Source organism: Panulirus ornatus, chromosome 22 (assembly GCF_036320965.1).
Source record: "Panulirus ornatus isolate Po-2019 chromosome 22, ASM3632096v1, whole genome shotgun sequence".
NCBI classification, from domain to species: domain Eukaryota; kingdom Metazoa; phylum Arthropoda; class Malacostraca; order Decapoda; family Palinuridae; genus Panulirus; species Panulirus ornatus.
In genome coordinates, this window is record NC_092245.1 from 13,837,217 (window position 1) to 13,864,504 (window position 27,288).

Here is a 27,288-nt window from a genome sequence, read left to right on the forward strand (position 1 = left end):
AAAGACAAATCCAGACATTAAATGTTTGTTAGAGAATGTTAAAATGCCGTTAAAACTGATGTTTATTTAGCAGCAAATGTTTGTGTGTTGTATGATTGAGAGTAAAAACATTTTTCTGTATTTCGTGCATAGATGTTGGTTAGGTGGCGCTACGTGTCTTATCTGTATTGTTAATATCTCATACCCTGAAGTATTTCTCGTGCCGTTTTACGAAAGAAATTCATCTTCTTCATTGTAACGTAAAATGATTATCTTATACACTTGCTCATACATACCCATAAGAATTGTAACTTGAATGATTATCTTTTTATACATCTTCATATATGCTCATAACTTCTATATTCGCATCGTGTATCCCTCCCCTTTTATCATCACTTAAGATATGTAGGTGATAAAAGTATACGACATACCTGTGATTACGGTCGAAAGCCTTTATTCATCCAAAAAGATACATGATCATAATCAGTCTGTTGTTAAATGATAGGTCGGTAGGAAAAAAAAAATATATATATATCCTGCTCGCCATTTATTTGCATGTATATGATTCAGAGCCTAAACAGGTTTACAGATGAGACTCAAAAGTTTGCATTCATCACGAAATCTGTTCCATGAGTTGCAGATTTGCCAGCTGATGTCCTCAGCAGCTTGTTCTCTGGAAGGGAAAGAAAAGACAGTTAAGCTTCGTATAATACAGCTCATGGCAGTGTTTAACACTCCGGTATAATGTGGTTCAACGTAGTGGTGCATGACGCAGTATAACAAGACACGATGCGGTGTAAACATAGCAAAAATAGTAAAGACTATCATAATGCAGCTTTCTTGTTTAATACTGTTTGATAGTATAGGAAAATTAATACACAAAAACACAAAGATCGTATGAAATATTACAATGGAGTCTTAATACACCGCATCAAAATATCTTGGAAACTGTGGAAAAGCACAGTGATACATCTTAGGTTTAGAAAAGAGAAGTACAGGATAATGCAGTGTGAGGGGAAGACAGAAGTGCTGTGTGTCCTTGTACAAGCGAGCACCATTGAAAACTTTTGATGAATACGAAGGAAGTTGATAAAACCACTTAACTTATCTCACCCCAAGCTAGGGATGAGACCAGATGAAGTTGTTGGTAGATACTAGTAATTTCCAGCTGATGGTAGAGATACTGAAGCGACGTTGAGGCATGGGATGGATAGACATCAAAGACTATTGATAAGGGAACATATAAGTTAGATGGAGAGAGATAATCTTAGTGAAGTGCTGGAGGGTAAAGAATGTATGCCAGTGCAGTGCATTGGGACACGCCATGACAAGTTAGCGGTTAAAGGCTTTACCTTGATCGTCTTTGTGGTAAGGAAAAGGTTGAGACTGAGATAGGAAATGACAGATGACTCTGATGCCTTTGTTTCCTCTACATTGCCTCAAACCACAGTCGAAGTGTGTGTCGTTTGTGAATAATTTGGAAACGGGAGATAGGTATAGAACAAAAAGGCTTATGGTAATGGGAAGGTAATTGCTAAATGTGGATTTCCTGTGTACTGGGATATGGTTATGGAATAGTCTTACTGTACAGGAAGGAAGGAAGGGAGGGGTTTCAGAAAAGCACCAACATGAGGGGTTGCTGACCATCTGCATGAAGGAGAGAGAGAGAGAGAGAGAGAGAGAGAGAGAGAGAGAGAGAGAGAGAGAGAGAGAGAGAAGAGAGAGAGAGAGAGAGAGAGGATTCCAGGGTTCGAAGACTTGGAGAGCTCCCTCGTCTGTGGTCAGTCTTTCGCTTTTCTCCTTTTCTCCTTCCATCTTTTCTCCATCCCTTATGTTACCCGTTCCTTCTTTTTACGTCCGTCTTCATGCTTTTTACTTTCTTTATCGGTCTGTGTGCTGTTCTCCTCTTTCTCTTCTCTTTTCCCTCCATCCTCCTCTTGAATACCTCCCTAGCTTCTCCTCTCCCTGCTTCCCTCCCTCACATTTCCCTCCCTTCCCTCGTTCTCCTCCTCTTCCTCCCTTCTTCCCAGTTAACAATAGCCATGGAGGAGGAACAGTATGCCCGGGCCGCCTCTCCCTGCGTGGTTGGGGCTGGCAAGAGCTGCTGACTCTGCCTCTTTAAAAGACCGGCCTTCATTTGAGAAGAAACTGGAGACTTAAGGGGAGGGTGGGGCTAGCCTGAGGAGGAGGAGGAGAAGGAGAGGGAAGGTGGGATTGGCCTGAGTGGAGGAGGAGGAGGAGGAGAGGGAGGGTGGGATTGGCCTAGGAGGAGGAGGGAGGAGGAGTATGGATAAGGATTGAGCATGTTGGCTGGAAGGAAGGCATGGCACACTGGAACGTAAGGAACATATGAGACAGTGGTATTAAGGGAGGGGACGAATGGCCGCTGGAAGGAGAGGAACCTGTAGGACAGATGAGGGGGTGTTGGTTAACGTAGATGGTAGACGTGGAGATGAGGAGATGATCAAAGCAAGACATAGATAGGTAGATAGATAGAGATAGAGAGAGAGAGAGAGAGAGAGAGAGAGAGAGAGAGAGAGAGAGAGAGAGAGAGAGAGAGAGAGAGAGAGAGAGAGAGAGATAATGGTGGAGGAGCGGTTTCTGTGACTATACTAACAGGGAAGATTACCTTAAGGCGGGTAAGTAACAAGACGAAGGTTGGGAGGAGTAGAAAAGAGAGAGAGATACATAAAATGTGTTACGTTTGTGGCATCAGTTATTAACTGGGCACAAAAAAACTACTGATAAGAAATTTACCTTCTGTATGACTGAGGAGTCGAACGATCCTCCATGTGTAATCTACAAACGCTAATTCAGAGTCACGAAAAGTCGTATGAATGTATAGTCAGAAGTTGATAGCAGAACAAGGAAACATAGCCGACCATTGTATCAGTAATGAAGAGAAATAGCCGACCATTGTATCAGTAATGAAGAGAAACGCCCAACATACTGTTGATCAAGAAAGAACTTTATATAATCCTTTGTTTCGCAATGACTTTCCAGAAACCGAGACACACTCGATTTGGCGAGACTTTCAGCTCCTTTTTTTTTTGTATTTTTATTTTGAAGGTGTGTTACAGAAAGCGGTGGCAGATATCACTGATGATAATCATCATTGAGTATTCTCATTATCGTAACATTAAGTGATGGCAACTGATAGCTGTGATAATGCCCAGGTATCTGGCAACGTTGTGGTGAGGTAAATAGAGATGTTTATAGTAGCAGTAGACAAAAAAGAAAAAAAATTCTCTCTCTCTCTCTCTCTCTCTCTCTCTCTCTCTCTCTCTCTCTCTCTCTCTCTCTCTCTCTCCATAATCTCTCTTATCTCCATGTGTTATCTACGTTATCTCCCACCGTTCTGCGACTTCCTCTCACTCCGTCATCTGTTTAAATTTTTTTTCCCTTCTTTTGCATCTAATCTGATCAAGTATTATGGGAATACCAATGGGAGCTTCGTTTCTGTCCTTTTCATATTTTTATTTAAACTGGGTTTGAATGTAGTCCTGTCTATTAGCTGACTGCAAAGAATGAAATGTTTTGTGTATGTAATTACCCTTCGTGCCCTGTCTGTAAAATTTGTGTAAATGTATCGTGGCTTTACTCCTTTGTGTGTTTACACACACACACACACACACACACACACACACACACACACACACACACACACACGCCAACTTAAGCCAGGTACCCATTTATCGAATTTGCGTACATACTGATTCATTTTGCACACATTTATTCACAGCAGTGCTCTCACTGTCCCTATATATATATATATATATATATATATATATATATATATATATATATATATATATATATATATATATATATATATATATATATTCTATGTACTTATCGTTCTGGCACACACTCCTCATGGCTTATGGTTATAAACTTCATTTTGCCAGCGAGTCTGTTCTTAATATCTCGAGTGGGAGAAGAAATCCGACTCTCCAGGCTCCATTGTGCGTACAGGCTGTACATGACTTTAAAGTTGAACAAGGAAGAGACAAGCTTCACCAGGAGGTAATGTTGAAGCTTGGGAGTGTCAAATATAAATCTGTTGTGCATCCTCTTATCTCCTGGGGATTAAGCTTGCGAAAAAGCTTTTAAGACGAGATAAAGCTTCGGATATGCTTGATTTAAACGTTGTTCATATTTTTGTTTTGCCTCTGGTGATTGGAAATCATTTTCTTTCCCTTATTTTTCAAACTTACTCTTGACCTTAAATGTGGATATTTTATAAATGTGTTCTCATAATTCTGAATCTTCTTCCACGTGAATTATAGTCTTTCGTGGATCTTGTGATTAAGCCATCAAGGTAGCATAGTACTTAACTGATTAGATCTTGTTCATTTCATCACTTGATTACATGTTCACATTCACAGAATGTTAATTGAAGTGATATTCTGTTAACAGGATGCGGATGTCTTCAATTTACTTTATGTGCCGGAATATCGCATTCAAATGCCGTTTTAACGACGAACAGAAGCAGCTCGTGAATAAGTACCACGTTGAAAAAAAAAAAAAAGGCAGTTTAAATTTAACATAACACCGTGTGGCCATTTTGAAGCGCAGGGGAGGTATTTTCCTCCATCCCTATCCCCCCCCCCCCTCCTCCAACACGTCATGTACTCGTATCATGATTACGGTAATCAGTCTTAACAACACAGGTCGTTTGGCCGCCTTCTCTCTCTCTCTCTCTCTCTCTCTCTCTCTCTCTCTCTCTCTCTCTCTCTCTCTCTCTCTCTCTCTCTCTCTCTCTCTCTCTCTCTCTCTCTCTCTCGTATATATTACATGTGTGTTACACCTTAAGTGCTGTTCACAGTGTTGCTGGCATTCGCTTTCCCAGTAGTTACGTCTTGGTGAGCCCCCCTTACCTGTGTGCTGTGAGGAAGGCTTATATATATATATATATATTTTTCTGTGTGAGCTCTCCTCCCCATCCATTACGTATGTATATATGCATATATTCATGTATGTAAATGGCTGTATGCTGTCGTATTTTTCTTATGAAAGAGGGGAATGGCAAAGTGCTGAAGATCCAGTGGTCAGAAACAGATATCCGATCCTTGCCGGTCTGTGTCATTCCTTATGTTCCCTCGTCTGTTGTGGCTCCTAAACACTAGTTTCTTTCCCTCCTGCTTTGCATCTTTGCCACGAGCTGGCTCGTAAATCTCGTCTCCTCTTTCCCAGTCAATATTTTTCGCTCCGTCATTTTCTTTAGCCGTGTCTCCCTTGCCTCCATTTTTCTTTTGTCTTCGATTCTTCCCTCGACATACCTCAGTTACCTTCTCCAGTTTATCTCTCGTTTGTTCTCATTTCCCTCTCTCCCACTTTTCTCCTTCCCTTTCTCCTTCCCCCCACCCATCTCTTCATCCCTCCCTATTTCTCACACTTCCTCTTCTTCCCCTTCTTATCCCATTTCTTGTAATTCTTTCAGGTATTCCACATCACCATTCCTTCGCAGTATATTCCTTTATATAATAGATAATACAACTACGTTCATTCTTGTACATTCTTTTCTTCCTGGCTTCAGCAAGGACGTCGTCAGTTTCAGTATTAACTCTCTCTCAGCTTCAGCAATCACTTCTTCAGCTTAGTAATGTCTTCAGCTTCATGAGTGACGTCGTCATTATTCACGAAGTGCTCCCATATTTTTTCCAGCCTTTACTCCTCTTCTTCCACTGTTTTGTCTTTCTGGTCAAAAGTATATCTTCAGCATCGGTTTTCCTCAGCATCAGTAGCACATCCCTTTAGATTCATTAGATTTCTCAGCATCAAAGTTTCCTGCGGTTTGATCTCGAAGCTTAATTCCATTGCCTCCCCCTTACCTCTAACCCAACTTATAAAATGCTCTCCATATACACAATATCCCTCAAGCTCTAAAGCGTCCGAAACTTCCTTCGTTTGACGTTATGCAAACTGGACGCGAAAAGTCTTCCAGTATTCCAGTCTGTCTTGAGGTGATTTCTTCTGGACTCTGACCAACACTTCCAGATTCCATGTTCCCCAGAGACTAATTGCTTAAATCCTCCATAGTTCTCCAGCCTTTCATTAGTTTCTTTCTTCTGGAAGTTAACCAACGTTCTTAGATTCCATGCGCTTTGCAGACTGATTTCCGAAATTCTACCAGTCTCTCTTCGGTGAGTTTCCTACGTGTATTATTAGCCTGTCCTCTCCTGCTTACATAGCTTCCTCTCTTACTCTGCTAGATCATGGAAACTCCGGTTATCTCCCCACCTACCATTCAGAACTCTACAACTTTTCTAAGACTCCCTTAATCGTATTATCTCCCCTTATGCCTCATTGAATCCCTTGGACAAGTCGTGTCTTCCAGTTTTGATCATTCATATCTCGCCAGTTTCCATTATCTGCTTTTCTATATTACTCCTTCAAAAACTACCCAACCTTAGGTATATCCAGAGCTTATTTCCCAGTAGTTTCCAAATCACACTCCCTGAAATTACCCGTAGATACCCTCGAGAAATTCGTCTCCTGCCAATAACTCCCAAATTTCCCCCCTTTAAGAATCCTCATACGTACCCTGTTAAACTCACCATATCTTAATATCTTACAAATTGCTCCCCACAAACTCCCTTCCTCACAAGGCACCCGCCAGAACTCGCCAGTTTCCGCTGTCCTTCAAAATGCTCCTCCTCTTCAAATGTTCTTTCCTGCTTACGATGTCTTTAGTGTTTCCACCGAAGATCACAGAGCCTCGCATTTATTTTTTTTAACCTCTTCCTCCGACGTCTGTGGGTCGATGGCACATATAGATAGATAGATAGATAGATAGAGAGAGAGAGAGAGAGAGAGAGAGAGAGAGAGAGAGAGAGAGAGAGAGAGAGAGAGAGAGAGAGAGAGAGAGAGAGAGCCAGTCATTTCATTCGTTGAGACGCCCTCCTAGAATTTAAACGCGTGATTTAACCACTTGAGGGGGGGGGGGGGGGGGGAATGTGGGACCCCTTTCAGTTCCCACTCGTTCGCGGTCACTTAGGAGAAGGTCACTACCGCTAGCCTTTTGTGAGAGTGTCTTTCGGTCTATTGATCCACTCGATCATGCATGACCAGAATGTCATGTTGAATACCCGTGTCATGTTTTCTGATGAGCTTACATCAAGCCTTCTAGTGTTCCACGACCCTTCGTAATTCAGTGCTGATCCACATCAGGAACTGCTATGTCATTTGTCACTAGAAAAGATTAATGAAGAAGGTGACGAGATCGCCTTGAAGATTAACAGCTTCTCCTGAAGCAGGCTGACTCTCGTATGATTAGTGCGCGTGTGTGTCGTGGGGTGAAGCCAAACTATGGCTATATATTTCCGTAGATTTCCTTTCGCTGCAGCGTTCCCGAAGATAACTCCGGGAGCGTTTGGTCCTTTATGGAATCGTTAACACAAGTATCAAAGGCTGTTCATGGATGGCATTCATGTCATGTCTTTCGTTAAAAGAACGATATACCTACGTATATGCGCATATGTTTAATCCGGCCTTTAGTAAAACAGAATGACTTATTTAATCGGGTTTATCTGGGTGACAGAGAATGTAGAAATACGAACGGGCCGTCACACTTCTCATAGTCGTAACTGGTTTTATTATATCGTTCGTATTGAGGTGTAGGTACTTATATGTTAACGATAGATATGCTTTTAGAAATGATAATTCTCTCTCTCTCTCTCTCTCTCTCTCTCTCTCTCTCTCTCTCTCTCTCTCTCTCTCTCTCTCTCTCTCTCTCTCTCTCTCATACAAACTCCTACACTACACGAACACGCAGATCTTATGCCATCTATAAAACTAGAATCGATTCAGTCTGTTTCATCCCACAAGGGGAAACTCCTTTACTAACACAGCTCATAAGACGCAGCAATTTCATCTGCACCCTAACCATCCACTGTGCCTAAACCTCCTTTTCCCGCGTGTATTTCCCCCATCTCCATACCGTGTACCTTCGCCCATTTCCCCCTTTCCACTACCTCCCTACGCCATATAGAATCATAAATTATTCCCAATTTGCGTATCCTCACCTTTACTACAGGGTCTGAATTTGCAGCCAACTCCCATAAAGACCTGTTACCAATGGCAGTGAGCCGGGCGCGTACAACCTCACCTTAATTAACACTCTAGACGCTATAGGTGTTTAGACAAGACTCCCTCGCTTCACCACCTTCGTGTTGCCCCCCCCCCCCTCCTCTCCCTAATCTTTCTCCTCCTCCTCCTCCTCCTCCTTTCACTTCCTTCCTTTCCCTCCCTTCCTTTCTCCTCTTCCTCCTCCTCGTCTTCCCCCTTCCCTTTCTTTTTTTCTTCAGAATGACTGAAGAGTTCGTACCTTTACGACGAAGACCTTAAAGTTTCAATGTTGAATTATTACCGTCAGTGGTTGGTTTAGAAACCAGGAGTTAATCCTCCGTATCTCAAAAAGAAAAAAAGAAAGCAAGTTTCGACTGTTTGTAGAGAGCGACCAATGCCCTCCTCCTCCTCCTCCTCCTTCTTCCTCCTTCTTCTTCCTCCTTCTCCTCCTCCTTCTTCCTCCTTCTTCTTCTTCTTCTTCTTCTTCTCCTCCTCCTCCTCCTCCTCCTCCTCCTCCTCCTCCTCCTCCTCCTCCTCCTCCTTCCTTCCCTTGTATAAGACAACTCATGCTTTCAGTTTCTTCTTTTCCTCTTCCTCTCTTCACCCAACTCATACAGTGAGGTCTTCCTACTGGGAAAATCTTGTCACAGGTGCTCGTAGGTAGGTCGGGACGTTCACACCTTTCTAGGCTACCAGCACCGTCTATCATTTCCCCTTCCCCTTCTCCCAATTCCCCCCTTTTCTTCTCATTCTAATCCGTCCTCCGCCCCCCTCCCTCCCCTCCCCCCTTTAGCCTTACCTCTGGCAACCTGCAGGAAGGGAGGGGGACGGGGGGGAAATAACCAAGCACCCGCCTCCTTAAACCGTCTTGATATTTCGCCCATTCTCCCCACCTCCCCCCCCCCCCCTAAATGGCTCCCCGGAGGCCAGTGGGGGCATTTCTCACTTACCGGACTAATGCCGCGATGCTCCTCCACTCAAATGGACCCCCGTTTTGTTATGAGGGCGAGAGTCGCTTGTCTTAAGCCGACGTGAGGAAGGTGTGGGGTGGGCGTGGGTGGTGGGGGGGGGGGGGGAGTTGGTGGTGTGTATAGGTACGTGGGAGGGGCTCCTCCTTCTTCTGACGGCTACATCAAGAGATGAAGAGGGGAGGAAGTTACTGAATAAAGGACATAGAGAGAGAGAGAGAGAGAGAGAGAGAGAGAGAGAGAGAGAGAGAGAGAGAGAGAGAGAGAGAGAGAGAGAGAGAGCATATAGAAATAGTGGGTGTCTAAGGCGATACTGTATGAGCATATATTTGGAAGGTGCTTCCTTTAAATCGGGTTTTTGCAATCCACGAAAATACTTTTCTGTATATATATATATATATATATATATATATATATATATATATATATATATTATTTATTTATTATTATACTTTGTCGCTGTCTCCCGCGTTTGCGAGGTACATATATATATACATATATATATGTATTACACAAACACCGGTGTTTTGAGGATCGTTTTATAACCAAGTTTTACGACATGCAAGCATGTATCACACAGCTTTATAGATGACTGAAAAATCCGCGAAGAATTTTCAAAGATTGTTTAAATTTCGTAATATGCCATAAGGGCATTGCTCCCAGGTCACCTATTATCGAGGTGGGAGTCTTCCAAAACTCTTACTTACGAGCAGCTATTGAAGCTGGAGGTCAGGACTCGAGATGAAGTTGTCGATCTTAAGTATTTTTATTATTCTTGGTAAAGGATTTTACATTTTTCTCCTCCAACCCCTCCCACACCACCCGATTTTTTTACATTTTTCTCCTCACCCCACCACCCCCCCCCATTCGGGTCGTTGCCCCTCGCTCAACGTAATCCTTCGTTAAAACTTCCCATCGAAGCGGAGGACTTGCAGCAGCTTCCTGTTCTGTCACGGGGACCTTATGGTGCTGGGAATTCTTCTCGAAACTTGCCTGCGTCACCGATGAAGCTCGTTTCTCAATGGTCGAAGGCCAGTGGCGCCCCCCTTAGGTGCGAACCAACCTGGTAGCTATTTTTTTTTTTTACCAGCAGAAGTTATTATTACCAGACTAATTTATCCAGAGTATTGATAAGATTTAAAAGAGAGAGAGGGGAAAAAAAGGGCGGGCATTGAAAATACGTGAATGCTAATCCGTTGAGCAGTAACTTCGAATATTCCTTTTGAAAATACTTCAAATGATTCTAATATCTCTCTCAGAGGTTTACCTTGGGGGCAATCTGTATCATCTTTTTTTTTATATTCTTATTCATTTACTGCTATTTTAAGATGGCTGGGGATGCGATCTAAGAATTCAGAATTAAAACCAAGCCTTTTAATGCAGCTTAAAACCCCCCAGCCCACCTTTCCTCCTCCTCCTCCTCCTCTCCTCCTCCTTCTTCTATTCTTTCCCCAACCCCCCCAAAAAATATTTTATTCGTCTCTTTATCCTCTTCTTCTTCTTGTTGCGTCCGGCGTTCATGCCTGTGCACTTGTGAGATAAGGATTCATGGTTCTTTCTGTATTCATTTATAGAGGAAAATTTGCCTGCGAGCCACCGGGTTTTGGCAGTACAAAAACTCGTCATCCAGTCAGGTTTGTAGGAGGAAGGGCGCCACTATTCGCATCCGAGCTGATTAGATACTCCCTCGGGCGATGATCCTAAAGCTTTTTTCGTTTAATCTCGCCTTTATAGGATCTCCTGTTGGGACGCCCACTCCTACCACTGCTGCTTCTTCCCTCGATCGAGTATCTGAGTTTGTGGAAGCCTGAGCCACCCCTCCACCCGTTTTCTTCTACCGTCTATCCCTATCTTCCCATGTCCTGTCTTCTTTTTGATTGCTTGGTACACGAACAGCCTGCGGAGGCCAAGTTGATTTCCTCCTCCCTTTTTTTAATCTTTTCTTTCACCCAAGATGACCTTTGGCAGGGTCACCTTCTGCTGTGGCTTTGTGAGGTATCGTTTTTCCTGTGCTTGAAACGAACAATGCATTTCGTACTTCAGCTTACTAGCCATCGCGATCTAACGATATTAAGACCAGGAAGAATTTCAGAGGCGAATGATTATCAAAAATGAAAAATAAAGTGAATTTCAGTTTCTTTGTACTGCAGGAGAAATAAGAACACTTAGATGCTAATAATGTTTTTGGTAAAGAACTAAGACGTATTTTTTCGAGCCATCAGGATCTTAAAAAGATTAAGGGACAGAAGAATCTTAAGGGAAGGTGATTATAGGTTCATGATGATGAGATTAAGAAAATGGAAAATGCAATTCACTAATTGACATTAGAATTAAAGGAGAAATGATTACAGTGACAACTTGGCTTCTTTGTCTTTGCATCTGTAAATGGGTCTGTGCACACATTTGTACATTCAGACTGACAGACATCCAAACATACATGCATATATATATATATATATATATATATATATATATATATATATTTTCCAAAAGAAGGAACAGAGAATTGGGCCAGGTGAGGGTATTCCCTCAAAGGCCCAGTCCTCTGTTCTTAATGCTACCTCGCTAACGCGGGAAATGGCGAATAGTTTAAAAGAAAGAAAAGAAAAGATGTATGTATGTATGTACATATAAGCTAGCTTTGATATAACTATACCAGCACAATAGTTTGGCTGAAACTTGGACTATACTCAAAAGATCTATAAATCGAGCTAACTTTTAAACTCTTCTAACTTAGCTGTACTTACGAAAAATAATCTTTTAAGATTAGCTAACTTTTATACTCTTCTAACTTCTCAGTGCTTACGAAAGATCTGTAAATGTTACCGAGTCTCCTGTGGTTTTCTAAGTCGGTCCACAACCGTCTCAGAGAGAGAGAGAGAGAGAGAGAGAGAGAGAGAGAGAGAGAGAGAGAGAGAGAGAGAGAGAAAGAGAGAGAGAGAGAGAGAGAAGAAAAAAAGGGGTTCAGTCCTCTTCGTAGTCGTGATTAATGAGAGGCTTCAAAGTCTCCACTGGAATGAGAGTGTTGGAATTTCGGTCTACGCAAATGATCTTCCCGGCGTTCCTCACGCCCTGTCCGCGCCGGGAGATGACCAAGGTGGACGTGAGTCATTCATCTCCAGGAGAATTCATGTTGCGGTAATAGTCTGATGGATTAGAATGGTACGTGCTCGTGTGTGTGTGTGTGTGTGGGTGTGTGTGTGTGTGTGTGTGTGTGTGTGTGTGTGTGTGTGTGTGTGTGTGTGTCCGTTCCGCTGAGCATCATCATCTTTTCTCAAGGCCTTCGTGTTGTTGACCTCCTCCCTCCACCCCCAAGTCCGTGGATTAAGTGTGTGTAATGTCATAATGCAAGAGTCTCTCTCTCTCTCTCTCTCTCTCTCTCTCTCTCTCTCTCTCTCTCTCTCTCTCTCTCTCTCTCTCTCTCTCTCTCTTGGACTAACCCCGTCTCTGTAGGTATTCTATGTCCGTGTCAGTGTGAGAGGGGAGGGGGCGAGATGATGCATATGATATTAAAGGAGTGGAGGGGGAAGAGGAAGAAGAGGAGGAGATGGGTGAATGGGGGTCTCATGGGGGGAGTGGGGTTCTTTATAAAGGGGAAATGGGTCAGTGAGGGTCTTAACTGAGCGGAAATGGTTGTTGATTGGGGGTCTTAATGGATTAGATGGGTGAGTGGTGGTCTTAATGGAAAGAAAATAGGTGAGTAGGGAGTCTTGATTGGGGAGGAAATGGGTGAGTTGGGCATTTATTAGAAATAATGGGTTAATGTGGGTCTTAACGGAGAGGGAGATGGTGAATGAATGGGGGTCTTAATGGAGAGGGTAATGGGTCATTGGGTTAATGGAGCTGTGCGAAGTGATTTGAAACAAACTTGGATGAACGATTTTGACAACGTTTAAACGAAATGATTAACGCTAACCAACATTCGTTTAAAAGGAAAAGAAAAATAATCATATCCTCCTCCCGAGCCTAACTACGCGTGAAGCCTTGCTTGATACGAGAGAGAGAGAGAGAGAGAGAGAGAGAGAGAGAGAGAGAGAGAGAGAGAGAGAGAGAGAGAGAGAGAGAGAGAATTAACTTTGACTTGTATAAGGAAGAATAATTTCGCGTTAGAGGTGTCCATAACACAGGCAAACGTCTGTGAGCATTCACAAGGACATACTAGGTGTGGGTTGTGATGCTCATCTTTATCTGTTGTTGGACTAATACAACTCCAAACGTTTATTTTTTCTTTTTTATTTTTAAGAATGACGATGAACAGGTCCCTCAAACTTAACGCATCTTTTATTTTTGATACAAATAAACAAGTAGATACGATCAAGACATGATTATTATTCAGCGTTTATTAAAGTGCTTACCTAAAAAAAAAAAAGAAGAAAGTCATCCTGGCTACCTACCCGTAAAAAAAAAAAAAAATACCAATTTAGGAGAGCAGCAGTTCCAACAACTTGGGGATAAAAAAAAAAATAGCCAAAAAGTTCTTTGCTGTGTCTGGCGAGCATTGGCATCCTCAACCCTGGGCTAGTGCGGCTCGACCAATGACCGGGCGCTACGTCACGGGACGGAATGGGGGGAGTGAGGGGGGGGGGGCCGCTCTGGCAGCCGTAGGGCGGCGGTGTTCTAACAACATTGCTACATAAAATGAACACGCGTTCTCGCCTTACTGCTGACATAATTCAAAGATTATATTTTTTTTCCTCTCTCTCTCTCTCTCTCTCTCTCTCTCTCTCTCTCTCTCTCTCTCTCTCTCTCTCTCTCTCTCTCGGGGAGTAGATATCAAGACTCCGCGCGGTTCAAAGAGGCGGCGGCAACCCTAGGGGTGAAGGAGGAGGAGGAGGAGGAGGTGGTTGGAGGTTGGGGTTGTGGTGAGGGAGGGAGGTTTATATAGGACGTCTTCCGATAAATTTGCATAATTAGAGAAATGCATTAGAGGATGCGAATGGCTTCCATCACATTTTGCATCTAAATGACGGACCAAAAAAAAAAAAGTAAAAAAAAAAAACCACCTCGGAAAAAATAGCCGGTCGAGCCGACGTCGGCGGCCGACGGGGGCGTTAACGACGCCGACGCGACGTCAACTTACGCATTTTTTCTCCCCCTCCCGAACACTTGCCCATCTCCGAGGGAGCGCACCAGCAGGAGCAGCTTACCTTACTCTCCCTGGTGCCTTATATACTCCCTTGTTTCACTTAAATCCCTCGCCCTGGCCGCCCCTTACCCCTCCTCTTCCTCCTGCTCTCACATCCATCCACCCCACCCAATCGCACGCCACATCTTCCACTCCACTCCCTCCCCACCCTCACACCACCTCTTCCTCCTCCTCCTCCTCCTCCTCCTCCTCCTCCTCTTCATCCAGTTGGAGCCATTTACATACCCTCGCTAAATCAGTCCGAACAAGTACACTGCGCGAGAAGTGAGGAAGCTTACTTTAATACCTTTGCCGTCAACACAGCCAAAATATGTGTGCAGATATCGCGAAATATGTGTACAGATATCGCGAAATATGTGTGCAGATATCGTGAAATATGTGTGCAGATATCGTGAATTTTTTTTTTTTTACGACCTTCTCTCACTTATCTTTTAACTAATTTTCTGCCCTGGTTTGTTGAGACAGATGTACGTGAATATATATACATTTTTTGCTTTCTTCTGAGAGAGAGAGAGAGAGAGAGAGAGAGAGAGAGAGAGAGAGAGAGAGAGAGAGAGAGAGAGAGAGAGGCAGGTGCTTGTCGTGTCTTTTTTTTGCCGACCATATTATGCAAAACAGCAAATTGGCCCCATTCTGTTAAAGCTGTTTTATACAGGGCTGGGAGGTAAAAAAGAGACGAGATTCGAGATGAGAGAGAGAGAGAGAGAGAGAGAGAGAGAGAGAGAGAGAGAGAGAGAGAGAGAGAGAGGAATATTCCAGGTGATGTACTATTTATCAGCACAGAGGGAAAGGAGCCTCACAGTTTCTCGTGTGTTTCCTTTTCCCATAATGACAGCCATGCCTCCATCTAGCTTAACGCCCCCCACTTCTTCTTCTACTACCCTGTGGTCGGTCCAGACCTGATATCACCGGCCAGCTCGGCTGATAACGAGAGAGATACAATTATTTTCTCTCTCTTTTTTTTTCTTCCCCCTCCTCCCCTTGCGGCTGAGTTAGATAGCAACAGTGAGACATTCTTAGCTCGTCTTATATATATATCTCTGTTGGTCCTCAGAAGACATGGTTGATAACCATCGTATTGGCTGTAGTGTGGCATTAAAGAAGATACAGTAATTCACGTTTTTTCCTCATCGTCTGTATATATATATATATATATATATATATATATATATATATATATATATATATATATATATATATATATATATATATATATATTCTTAAGAGTCCACGGGAAAAATGAAACACGATAAGTTGCCAAGTGCACTTTCGTGTGATAATCACATCATCAGGGGAGACACAAGAGAGAAATATAACAGTCAGTTGATGATGTGATTATTACACGAAAGTGCACTTGGGAACTAATCGTGTTTCATTTTCCACGTGGACTCTTAGGACTATACTTGATCACGCACAAAATTGTGATCCTTTCCAATATATATATATATATATATATATATATATATATATATATATATATATATATATATATATATATATATATATATATATATTTATTTATTTATTTATTTATATAATGTTGCAAGAGGTCACAGCTTTGTGCGCATGATCTAGTGCATGCTGATAACAACGAGGAAAATGAAACACGTCCTACATTTTCCTCATGAGTATCAGTGTATGTATATATATATATATATATATATATATATATATATATATATATATATATATATATATATATATATATATATATATATATATATATATAGTGACCTCGACCAGGAGACGAAGGAATGCCTTAAGACTTATTCCTATGCTAGATGAGATTCATAGATAGCAATAATGAGCCTCGTGATTATTCTAACTGGTTCCTCCACAATGCGAAAGAAAGAAATAAAAAAAAAAAAGAAGGATGTAAGAATATGCAGACCCATTCATAACCGGAACTTGTGGACGGGGAGTGAGAAGGTGGGGGCGAAGAACCAGCCAATCACTGTCCCCCCCCCTCTTTAGTGGGATGCTGTTAGCCAATCAGAGGCCCAGGATGGAACGTCGTTATAGACATTGAGAGATTAAGAAGGGACCTGTTCGCTGTTAGTTAGTTAGGCGTTTGTCAAGCCTGCTAACTTCCCCCCCCTCCCCAATCACACCCATTATCCTCCCAGGCTGAAAGCGTATTTTACCCCACCCCGAGTTCCCCTTCCCGGGCTCAAAGCGTATTTATTGTGTCCCAAGCGTCACCAGGGAGGACTTGACATTGAAGGAGGCAGACGGACGTCTCCTCACCCATGAAGGTCAAGGGACTTACTTAGCACAGACCACCTCGCCGTGTCGTTGGCTTCCCCCCATGTTCCTCTTATCGCGTATCTAGGACCTCCGAGATAAATCAAGATTTCTCGCTCATTTATATACGGGCGAGGCTGGGAAAGATGATCTCGTGTGAGAGGTTTGACGATACCCCGCCTGTTGCTTTTTTTTATTTTCTTAATTGTACATTTTTTTTATTGCTTAGTACGTGTTTGTGCATAGATATGCAAAGAAATTTTTTTGGATTAATTTTGCGTATCCTTTTTTTCACTCTCTAGGTATTATATTCGAGAGGAGTAGAAATTGTTTATATATATATATATATATATATATATATATATATATATATATATATATATATATATATATATATAAATATATAATTACTTTTGTGATTACTTATTTGCAAAGCTGTTTATCATACATTTTTCATTGTTTGGTGTTGTACATACAGTTTGTCTATGATGCATTTTGCATACACAAACTATCTATCGTTTCTTTTTTCATAGATATGGATTTGTGCTTAGCTTTAGTGTTTTACATGATTCTGTATGTGGATATTGTAGACTCTAATCTTACAATAATATCATCACTATGTAATATTACTGAATTTGATGAATAAATATGAACACATAGATAAGCAGAAAATTAAAAAGATAAATGTATGAATCAAAAATATATATATATATATATATATATATATATATATATATATATATATATATATATATATATATATATATATATATTCTTTTCTTTCAAACTATTCGCCATTTCCCGCATTAGCGAGGTAGCGTTAAGAACATAGGACTGGGCCTTTGAGGGAATACCCTCACCTGGCCCAATTCTCTGTTCCTTCGTTTGGAAAATTAAAAAAAAACCGAGAGGGGAGGATTTCCAGCCCCCCGCTCCCTCCCCTTTTAGTCGCCTTCTACGACACGCAGGGAATACGTGGGAAGTACTCTTAATACCCTATCCCCAGGGATAATATATATATATATATATATATATATATATATATATATATATATATATATAAGTTTATGAACGCTCGTTGTATGTTTTGGGCAATCACATGTTTACCAAATGGCGTCCTAGCTTCGTTTCTTCGATGTATATCAACTGACTGTTATATTTCTCTCTTTTGTCTCCCCTGAGGATGTGATTATTACACGAAAGTGCACTTGAGAACTTTTCGTGTTTCATTTTCCACGTGGACTCATAGGAATATATATATACACACATACACTATGAGTGTGCGTATCCCCTAACTATCTTCGTCTATTATCCTCCATCTTATCCGGGGGCCTAAAAGAAGTATATGCCAAAACAACACAATTTACAACTTTCGCCCGAAAACGCAGAAGTTTTGCGATGAATTTAGATGGGTGTAAAATTCATCTTGCCATAAAGCGGAGCAACGTTCAAAGTTCAGAGCCGTAGGTCTTCTTCTTCTTCATATTTTAGGGGCTTGTCTTTATCCCCGGACCTCGGCCAGGTCATAAATCAAGGGGAGGAGGAGGGAGGGAAATGGGGGAGGAGGAGGAGGAGGGGAGAAATACGCGTCGCGAGATCGCTGACTAAGTTGGTCCCAGACTCATCTGCTGATGGTGAGCCATGATTGGGAATGAAGGCTTTAGCGTCCAATAGAAAAAAAAAATGGAACTTTCTTGGATATATACATTTTCTTTTATATTTTCGTTCATGATGAAGTAACATGATAAAATAACTTGTGTCTCAACTAGCGATTGATAGTGTTTAATGGAGGCATTGCATTGTCGACACTGTCTCAACTATTTATTTAATGGTAAACTGATGCATTGTAGCTGCTGGTCGGTGGCTGTCTGTGGCGGGTACGGCGTGGTTTTAACACTTTGAAGTATCGCAGTCAACATCTCCATCACAATATGAGAATAGCCGATAAGGGTCGAGTTTCTTAGATTCGTTTTAAACCCTCAGTAGATTTAATTACATCAGTTATCAACCTCAGTGATGTTCGTCATAGAAAAAAAAGAGATAAGATTTAATATAGTTTGGAAAAGTTTTCAGCTTTAGATGTTCCATTTTTATCAAAATTATATCAGATTTACTGTCAGCGGTTGCAACATTGGGGGCGCAGGGAATGCAAACTTTGCAAATATCAAAAAGTTTAAAATTTTTTTTTCCGAGTTGCAATTTGTTTTCCCTTTGCATTTTCTCTTTCAGAACTCGTGCACACTTATCACGCTCACATCACGAATATTCTCACTTCAACCATATATATATATTTTAGGCAGAAATGATTTCGAATGATCTGTTTCCTAATTTTCCATTTTATATACCTTGAAATTTAGGAATCTGCCTATTCATTTCTCATTACTTTCAGTTCGATCTTAGAATTCCTACCTTCTTTTTTCTTTCTTCCTTTCTCCCTTCCTGCTTCTTCTTTATAGATACTTTTCTCCTTTTTACTTCCCTTTTCATTGTTCTTTTCTGGCTCTTCAGCCTCGCCTCCATTTCCTTTACTACCCCCCCCCCCTTCTCTTCCTCTGTATCCTCCCTCCCCATCCTCCTTCCTCCATCCCCTCCCCTCCCCTCCCCTCCCTCATCTTCCCTCCCTCATCTCCCCTCCCTCATCTCTGCCATAACCGGCGCAAATTCCTTTTCCGACTTTTTCCTTACAACATACTGAAAAAATTTTCCCATTTCCTCCTACGGTCGTTGCTTCTGCCTTCGCCTCGCCCAGGACCGTTCCACAACCCCATACCTGCGACGCGGGTTTCCTCCCCCCCTCACACACACACACACACGCACACATCTTTTCATATATTATTTTTCCCTTCCATTTTTTTACGGAGGTCTCTCATGTTCTGGAGATATTCTCATCGTCGACATTCGTCTGTAAATGCCCCGGTGATTATTCCTCCAAAGAAATGTCTTCCTTGCGAACCATAGACGCAGAATCCCGTTTTCATAAAACTTTCCATGTGTTACATTATTCCGTCGTCTGATTTTCTCTCTTTGTCTGATGTTTTTCTTCCTTTTTTGAGAGGTGGAGGGAGGGAGGGAGGGATGTTAGATGGATGTTATGTGTTTCTCTCCCTCCTCTACAGCTTCCCTCATCTTCTTATGGTACTTTCAGTTGACGTGGTGTCGGCCAAGAGCTTTGAAGACGTGATCTCTGCGTGTTCGCGTCTCTGCCTTGATGTCTCCTTGTGTCGCAGCTCTCTTCTTGCAGGCGATACAAGAGTTCCTTTCGGTCTGTCTCGCGAGTAATGGTCTCCTCCGCATGCCTCGTGTCTCTCCATCATTTTCCTGTTGGTTCGATCTGCCTAATGCTACCCCCTCCTCTTTTTTTTTTTTTTTTCAAATACTCAAACTCGCTGCTCTCCATGTCCTCAGAGCTCCTCCTCTCTTCCTCCTTTTCCTTTCCATCCATCTGTCCTTCCTTCCTTCCATCCTTCCTTCCTCCTCACACCTGTGCTCCCAGCACTCCTGTGCGAGAGAGAGAGAGAGAGAGAGAGAGAGAGAGAGAGAGAGAGAGAGAGAGAGAGACACCCAGTTTCTACTAGTCTTCCTCCTCCCACTCCCGTCTTCCTTTCCACCTCTCGATAATTCTTTCTCCCTCCCTCTCTCTCTCTCTCCCTCCAGCCAGCCAAGAAGCTCTCCCAGTCTTCCCATCCTACGCCACCTTCCCTCATCCTTCCCTTATCCCCATCTACAGCTTCCTATCCAGCCAGTCGTCCGTTCGTCCGTCCGGCTGGCTGGGGCTGGCTGGCCGGCCATCTATCTTTCCAGCAGATCCCTTGCCACGGAAGTTTCCCGAGAAAAAAAAGAAAAAAGAAAGAGAGAGAGAGAGAGAGAGAGAGAGAGAGAGAGAGAGAGAGGGAGAGAGGGGTGAAAAAGAAGTCAGGTCCGGGTGCCTCATCCGTCACCATTTGTAGGCTTGTGACGTTGGATATTGGTGGAGTCAGACACTCTTCGTCGTCACCAGGCTCAGCCAAGTCTCGTTTCCCGCGGATATATTGGGACTTGCCTGATATATCTCTGATGACTTTTTTGAACTAGATTCCCCTCTCCCTTCGTCGTGGCGCCTAGGAAGAAAAAGAAGAAAAAAAGGAAATCTTTGCAGTGTCTTTTAAAGCCTGGGAGATTTTTATTTTTTACGTTAAATTTTAGGTAAAATTTATTGGATTTTTTTTTTTTTTTGGACAGGTATTAAATATTTTTTGGTTCGATGTATTGTAAATTTTCCGTACAGATATTAAAGAATTTTGGTACACTTTACTAGAAATTTTATATACAGTTATCAAACATTTTTGGTGCAATTTATTTGAAAATTTCTGTACAGGTATTAACTAATTTTCCTTTCCTTGCTGATGGTATATACATATATATACATAACACTGCTTTTGAAATGATGCAGTTTCGTCGAGGACCCTCTCACCTTAAAGGAGCACATCTTACCCTGCTGTCACGTGGAGCACAGTCGAAGCTGCATGGATCCCTTGGAAAGGGGCCCATACAGCTAGATAATGATGATGATTATGATAATGATAATGATGATAATAGTAATAGTAATGACGATAATGATAATAATGATAATGATAGTTGTAATATTAATATCAATGGGGATAAGAATTATATATATACTTCCTCACGTCATTTGCTAGGAGTCTCTTGCTTTCTCTTTAGGATTCCCGCAGCGCTCAGGAAGTCGACCGCGTCCGTAGAGTGAGACCTCAGGTCACAGAGTGCTGTGAAGTTAGTTGCGAGTGCGTCTTATGTGGGGGAAAGTGCATCGTGGGGATGAAGGATCTTGGAGATATGTAGTGTCGGGATTCGTCGTGTTTTAGGGAAAGGACGATGTCCAGAGCGTAGATGGGAAAGTGGGACTCGTGTGTGTCTGGGGAGTGTGGTTTCAGATGGGTGTACGGCCGGCGGATTGGTGTTTTAAGACCGAGCTGAGAGGGTCGGGTTATTTCAGTGTATATATGTTTTGTTGTCGGTGTTCCTGTGTTTTACTGGATGGGAGGATTTGCTGAAGCGTGAGGCAAGGATATATATATATATATATATATATATATATATATATATATATATATATATATATATATATATATAAATTCGTACTCAGTGTCTGGCAGGAAATGGTGTTTTACTGACTTCCTCCATTAGCAAGAAGTCCTCACGTCTCCTGCTGACGTTTTGCCCCTAGACTTAGCGTCACGTCTTACGTAAAATGTACACAAAGACAATGTCATTGCTCGACTGTACCGACGTCACGTGATTACGTATGGATGATAGGGTCATTTGCATAATAATTTTACTTTAAACTTTTTACCACCCTTTTCTTTTCGCGGTTGAGTGTGTGTGTGTGTGTGTGTGTGTGTTTCATGGACCAAGTAATTTTGCGAATTATCTTATACTACCGCAGGGAATAGGTAATTTCTACCTTTTTTCCTTTTTTAGTAATCGTTTCAGCTCATCTTCCTATGATAGGGCAGTTGAAAATACACTTAAATCTGAAAGTAGTTTGGATTTACCATGACTTAAAAGTTTTAAGAATATTGCGTGGGTAAGTGACTGTCTTCGACGCTTCATGCATGAGATTTGCCCTTATAAATTACTGATATAAAACTAGATTTTGTATTTCTTTTTGATTGGTCTCGGTAACCTACTGTGATGCATGATTAGCAAGGGGTCTACCGAGTGTTTGAAGATACGCGATAGATTTTCTTTTAAATTTTTGATTCAAAAGAATTATTATCAACCTTATTGGTATTCAACGGCAGTGAAAATTGCATGTATGTATGTGTGTGTGTGTGTGTGTGTGTGTGTGTGTGTGTGAGAGAGTGTCACACGCGCTCACAAGAGATGGGGGACCCCACGCTTTGTGAAACTCTCCCCCCCTAAACACATAGGTAACGACACCCTTAGAATCGCAACGTTTCGGAAAGTCAACACGTCGATCCCCTGTATCGAGAGAGGCTTTGAGGCCGAGGATCGTCCCGAGGTAGCGTCGTCAAGGATGGGCTGGTTGTAAAGCCATCATTATCATCATCTCTCGTCGTCTGTGTGGGTCTTAAAGCCCTCCCTAAGCAGGATCATATGGCATATGAACTCGACCCCAAACGATGCTCCTCGATTGTCATCTTGAATACGTGGGTTCGTGTCCCGACTCTATGATACCGTCTGTGTCGTTTGTTAATCAGCATTTTTTTTTTTAATGCTCTCAGCGTTTTTTTTTTTTTTTTTTTTTTTAACTCCCTTGGACCTACCTGGGAGGGTGGCGATAAACCCGGAGTTTGCAGGGTTTCAGTCTTGTAATCCCTCAAACTCCTGTGGGTGCTTGCCCTTTTGAGTCGGATGCCACGACGCTTTGAACGCGACGGTGCGACCATTTGTGCACGACGGTACGGCCGTCGAACACGACTGTACGACCCTTGAGCACGACGGTCCGACCCTTGGGTATGACCGCGGCTGGTGGGGTGTCCTTTCACCCAACCTTTAAAGGACAGACAATCAAAATCAAGGGTCGAACTGTTCGTGCGCTAGGAAGATTATGATCAACACCCAGTCAGGATTCAACAGTACGTGCCAGGATGTCATATATATATATATATATATATATATATATATATATATATATATATATATATATATATATATATATATATATATATATATATTATAAAACTCCTTTTCTAAGATGTGAAAGGAAGCCTTGATCTCTATGAACCGCTTTAAATAAGATCACATAAACATTACTCAGTCGACGTCTAATAGATAGATAGATAGATAGATAGATAGATAGAGAGAGAGAGAGAGAGAGAGAGAGAGAGAGAGAGAGAGAGAGAGAGAGAGAGAGAGAGAGAGAGACCTAAGGCCGTGGTGGTAGGGTTTATTCAAGAAACATAGAGCGGGTCTGTGTAGAAATATCCCGCTAGATATTTTTTTTTAACGCCCGGGTTGTCCGTCAGTCATGTTTATTGTCTTCTGTTCCTCCATAACCCAACCTACCCAATTGGCCTCCTCCCCCCCCAATAAAACATCACCCCGCCCGATCCTCCCCCTCCTCACCCCCCTATCTCATGGTAGAATATGCCAGGAGATGTATAATATGTATATGTGGGGGAGAAAGCCTGGTTGTATATTTTTCAAAGCCTTGTCCTCTCTCCTCTCCCTCCTCTTCATCCTCACCCCCGCCACCCATCCCAGAGAATTGAATTCAGAGCAGTAAATTCTGATTGCTTGCTACCGTGTCGCTGAAAATTGTGTAGGGGGTGTTGGGGATGGGGGGGGGGGGGGGATGTTGGGGCGGGGTGGAGGTACGTACTGCTGCGTGCGATGCTCTCGCTAATCCCTCGTTAATTCACTTACGCCCCGAGAGCGGACCATAGGTCAGACGTGATGGCCTTTCCAGGGGAGGAGAGGGGGTCAGTTCAGTCCCTCCTTCTTTTTCCCTCTTTTTTTTTATCTCTCTCCCCCTTTGCTCTCTCTCTCTCTCTCTCTCTCTCTCTCTCTCTCTCTCTCTCTCTCTCTCTCTCTCTCTCTCTCTCTCTCTCTCTCTCTGGTCCTCTTCCTCCTTTGCTGTCTCTGGTCCTCCTCCTTTGCTGCTTCTGGTCCTCTCCCCTTCTCTTTTTTTTTCTTCTCCCTTTTTTTGGGTCCAGCTTTTCCTCGTTCTGACCCCTCCTCCCCTTTTACACCTGGCTATCTGTTGCCTCCTCTAACGTACCCTTTTCCCCCCCTCTTTCTCTAGGTCTCCTTTTCTCCCCCTAATTCCCCTCCCTTTAATTCACCTCTCCTCAGCCACACCTCTATCCCACTTCCCCCCTCCTCCTCCTCCTCCTCTTCTTCCCCCCTTCCTTTTTCTCCTACCTTTCCTTTCCCTCCCCCTTCCCCCGTTTTACAGTTTTATGGTTAATTAGAAAGTAGACCCGGTGCGAGTTCGCACGGCTGGGCGGCCTCCCCTCACCTAGATCGGACATTTATTTACATAACTAACGAACGTTTAAACATGGAAGCGAACTGTGGCAGCGGAGGAGAAAATGGAAATTAGCCTTCCGTCGGGAGGGGTTCGGCTGAAGGGGGGGAAGGGAGGAGGAGAGGGTGAGGGGGGAAGGGAGGAGGAGAGGGTGAGGGGGAAGGAAGAGGGTAAGGAAGAGGGGAGGAGAGAGATCCCCTACCTCCACCATTCCCGAAATTTGCTCACGGGAATGACCTCCTATAGGCGCCCTCTCCTACCCATCTATTTCCCCCCTCCTCCCCTTCCGCCAGATTGCCTTTTTTCCCTGGGAAAAAAAAAAAGGCACCTTTTTTCGGGAGATTTGTTCGGAAGGCTGGCACACAGTTTTTGAATGGTAGTGGAGTCCCTAAGTCTTTCCCAGACGTCTTCTCCTCCACACACACACCACACACACACACACGGACGTACATATACAAACACAGACATATACGCTCACAGACATGCACATTAACATAGATACAAACGCACACGTACAGACGTGAACATATACAGCGACATAATCAAACACACACACACACACACACACACACACACACACACACACATATACAGACAGACAGACAGACACTGACGTAACATAGCCCCCCCCAGCTTCCCCAACCATCTCGCTATGTTAGGAGCACGCATGCTAAAGTGTCCGAGCAGAGGATACAACACCATTGGACTCTCTATACAAGAAAAGAAGAAACACGTTTTCTCCTCCCCGACCTCTTCATAAAACGATAAAAGCAACCAAGAACGTTCCCTTGCCTTACCCAGAAAAAAGGTTTTTATTTAAAAAATTAACGCTCAGTTACCTATATATATATATATATATATATATATATATATATATAAGTATAAACGATGTTAGGTTTGGTAAATAGAGCGGTCTCTTGCGCATTCTCTTCATATAGACATGAAAATAATGTTAGGTTAAGGAAATGGGATTGTGCGTCTACGAAAATTCTCTTCATATGTGTCGATTAATAAACACATTAAGATTCTGTGGGGGTAGTAAGGATACCTTTACGCATGCCTCTTGTGGTCAAGTGCTAGACGGAGGATTTCGTTTCCTTTTTTGAGATTCGAGGATTGGAGGAGGAAATAAGTGGTGCTTGAATGCAAGTACCTCGGTGGAATTTCACAGCTGTGGCATTCTTAGGTCATCCACGTCTCTCTCTCTCTCTCTCTCTCTCTCTCTCTCTCTCTCTCTCTCTCTCTCTCTCTCTCTCTCTCTCTCTCTCTCCGAAATAAGATGAAATAGATAAATGGCAAAGGACTTCTTGTTATATATATATATATATATATATTTTTTTTTTTTTTTTTTTTTTTTTTTTTTTTATACTTTGTCGCTGTCTCCCGCGTTTGCGAGGTAGCGCAAGGAAACAGACGAAAGAAATGGCCCAACCCCCCCCCCCCCATACACATGTACATACACACGTCCAGACACGCAAATATACATACCTACACAGCTTTCCATGGTTTACCCCAGACGCTTCACATGCCTTGCTTCAATCCACTGACAGCACGTCAACCCCTGTATACCACATGACTCCAATTCACTCTATTTCTTGCCCTCCTTTCACCCTCCTGCATGTTCAGGCCCCGATCACACAAAATCTTTTTCACTCCATCTTTCCACCTCCAATTTGGTCTCCCTCTTCTCCTCGTTCCCTCCACCTCCGACACATATATCCTCTTGGTCAATCTCTCCTCACTCATTCTCTCCATGTGCCCAAACCATTTCAAAACACCCTCTTCTGCTCTCTCGACCACAGCGCTGGTGGCTGATTCATGTGAGAAACTGCAGAAGCTGGTGACTGAGTTTGGTAAAGTGTGTGGAAGAAGAAAGTTGAGAGTAAATGTGAATAAGAGCAAGGTTATTAGGTACAGTAGGGGTGAGGGTCAAGTCAATTGGGAGGTGAGTTTGAATGGAGAAAAACTGGAGGAAGTGAAGTGTTTTAGATATCTGGGAGTGGATCTGTCAGCGGATGGAACCATGGAAGCGGAAGTGGATCATAGGGTGGGGGAGGGGGCGAAAATTTTGGGAGCCTTGAAAAATGTGTGGAAGTCGAGAACATTATCTCGGAAATCAAAAATGGGTATGTTTGAGGGAATAGTGGTTCCAACAATGCTGTATGGTTGCGAGGCGTGGGCTATGGATAGAGATGTGCGCAGGAGGATGGATGTGCTGGAAATGAGATGTTTGAGGACAATGTGTGGTGTGAGGTGGTTTGATCGAGTAAGTAACGTAAGGGTAAGAGAGATGTGTGGAAATATATATATATATATATATATATATATATATATATATATATATATATAAAGGTTGAAAATTGTTGGGATGTACGTGGCTTCAGTCATCGACCGGACCTATAGTATTGAACCTGGTGTTTGCTTTTGGCCTCTTGTTTGATCAAGATTATTGGCTCGGCGAATTATTTTAATCTTTGTTTATACTGAACAAATAAAAGGATGGCAGACGCTGACAAACCCACAGTGCATTACTCTTATATATATATATATATATATATATATATATATATATATATATATATATATATATATATATATATATATATATACATTCCTATGAGTCCATTGGAAAATGAAACGCGATGAGCTCCCAAGTGCACTTTCGTGTAATCATCACATTATCATGGGAGATACAAGAAGGAAATATAACCCTCGTTTGATATACAACGAAGAGACGTAGCAAGGCTGTATCACTGGGTGTACGGTCTCGACAGAGACCTCACTCCAAGGGAAGTCTCATCCTTTCCCTGATACTTTACGTAGTGCAGCGGTGAACTCCTGGACAAGGCAGCCTGGAAGTAACTCGCGTACATCCAGTTTATAAACTGCAT

The 27,288-nt window shown here is 42.5% G+C and overlaps 1 long non-coding RNA gene across 1 annotated transcript in view; it reads right to left on the minus strand.

Annotated features, from left to right (window-relative positions):
- Window positions 1-472: 472 nt before the first annotated feature.
- The window catches only part of LOC139756567 (uncharacterized), a 118,156-nt gene continuing 91,340 nt past the window's right edge, over window positions 473-27,288 (minus strand). Inside the window, exon 3 of the long non-coding RNA XR_011714383.1 lies at window positions 473-652. This is a non-coding gene — a long non-coding RNA (uncharacterized lncRNA). The remainder of the gene's footprint in view (window positions 653-27,288) is intronic.